Below are 2500 nucleotides of genomic sequence, written 5' to 3'. Positions count from 1 at the left end.
ATACTGACTTGTTTTGTATCTGGGTGATAACTTGGTACGCGTCAGAGAATTTCCTGGAGAATTCGCCTAATGTGATACGCTATCAAGAGAGATATAAGTTGAGCGCAACTCTAATCACTGAGACCCATTCAGTGTTGTACAAATACTTTCCCGTGTTTGCATACTTCCATAGTGGAGATGGGTTGAACGCAAAATTTCATGTATGTGTATAACTCGAGCATAGAAATGTATAAGAAAAGTTGCGCTCAACTTATATCTCTCTTGATAGCGTAGTTGATAAGTTACTACAGCACTTGTCATGTGATTGCTGGGTTCGAGTCCTTGGCAGTACCGCATTCAATTTCTGCATGTCGGCCTCCATTAGGTCTCCCGATGTTGATTGCTTAGAATTAAAAGGCATTGTGGTTGTTAAAATGTATCTCTAGTCACTGGAACCCATTCAGTGTTGTACAAATACTTTCCCGCGTTTGTATACTTCCAATTGTACTATCATAGTGGAGATGGGTTGAACGCGAAATTTCATGTAACTCGAGCATACAAATATATAAGAAAAGTTGCGCTCAACTTATATCTCTCTTGATAGCGTAGTTGATAAGTTACTACAGCACTTGTCATGTGATTGTTGGGTTCGAGTCCTTGGCAGCACCGCATTTCAATTTCTGCATGTCGGCCTCCATTAGGTCTCCCGATGTTGATGGCTTAGAATCAAAGTACATTGTGGCTGTTAAATGTATACTTCCAATTGTACTATCATAGTGGAGATGGGTTGAACGCGAAATGTCATGTATGTGTATGTGACTCGAGCATGCAAATATATAAGAAAAGTTGAGCTCAACTTATGTCTCTCTTGATAGCGTAGTTGGTAAGTTACTACGACACTTGTTACGTGATTTCTGGGTTCGAGTCCTTCGTAGGACCGCATTTCAATTTCTGCATGCTCCATTAGGTCTCCCGATGTTGATAGCTTAGAACTAAAGTGTATTGTGGTTGTTAGAATATATATATATATATATATATATATATACATATATATACATATACATATATATATATATGTATATACATTAAAGTATATTGTATTATATGTATATACATACATGTATATATACATACGATGTATATATCTATTCGGTACTATATATACATATATATATATATATATATATATATATATACATATATATATGTATTTATACATATACATATTTATATATACATATATAACATACATATATGCATATACATATATATATATATACATATACATATATATACATATACATATAACTACATATACATATATACATATATAAATATATATATACATATACATATATATACATACATATATATATATATATATAATATATATACAAACATATATAGATATATATATATATACATATATATATATATAATATCTTATATACATATATACATACATATATACATATATATATATATTATATATATATATATATATATATATATATATATATAAATATATATATATGTATATATATATATAAAAGTTCAACAGAGGGGGGAGAGATAGAGAGAGCGAGAGAGCGAGAGTAATATATTGTCCTAAATTAAAGTAGAAAAATTAAAAACAAATTGCTTAATAACTGATTATGCTTATTGAGAACAACAATAAGTCCTTCAAAAATTGGTTCCAAAGGACTTTCAATGAAGCTAATGAGAGAAGCAATTGTCATGACACCAAATACGGCACAACCCCTGTTTTTGCCCGTGTCATAATACGCACTATGCGTGAGCGCGCGCGCGCGCGAAGTGTCTGTTCGTGTGTGTGTGTGTGTGTGTGTGTGTGTGTGTGTGTGTGTGTGTGTGTGTGTGTGTGTGTGTGTGTGTGTGTGTGTGTGTGTGTGTGTGTGTGTGTGTGTGTGTGTGTGTGTGTGTGTGTGTGTGTGTGTGTGTGTGTGTGTGTGTGTGTGTGTGTGTGATTCACCATGGTCTTGGATCATGTGTTACCTCGTGATCGGCAGTTATCAATCTCCCGGATGAGAGCTCAAAGCTCGTATGGCCGGTCTATGGGTAATACTGTGAACTTACATGCACACACACACCCAACTCCTCGCCCACGAGAGTTGGAGTAACACCCCGCAACGCAGCGATACTGAAATTATTTCAGCCCTGGGCGGGAGTCGAACCCGGACCGCCATAGTGGCAGGCGAGAACTCTTACCACAGCGCCACGTGGTGTGTGTGTGTGTGGTAACCTAGTTGTATTATACGGGAAGGGAGCTATGCTCGTGGTGAGCCCGTCTTTGTATCTTTCAGCATCAAGTTTTTTTCTCAAAATATTGAATAGTGCTTGCAGACACGGTTTCTTTGTCTAATTTGTTCCAGGTATCTATCACTCTGTGTGGGAAGCTATTTTTTTCAAATCTCTTCTGTAATTATCTTTTTGGGGGTTTCTTTTCGTGTTCTCTTGTTTTTCCAGTCCCATTTCAATAAATCATTCTTATCTAAGATTTCCA

Source organism: Oratosquilla oratoria, chromosome 6, assembly GCF_046742065.1.
Source record: "Oratosquilla oratoria isolate Oo_2021 chromosome 6, ASM4674206v1, whole genome shotgun sequence".
NCBI classification, from domain to species: Eukaryota; Metazoa; Arthropoda; class Malacostraca; order Stomatopoda; family Squillidae; genus Oratosquilla; species Oratosquilla oratoria.
The sequence above is the reverse complement of the archived record's forward strand: the minus strand, read 5'-3'. Positions refer to the sequence as shown.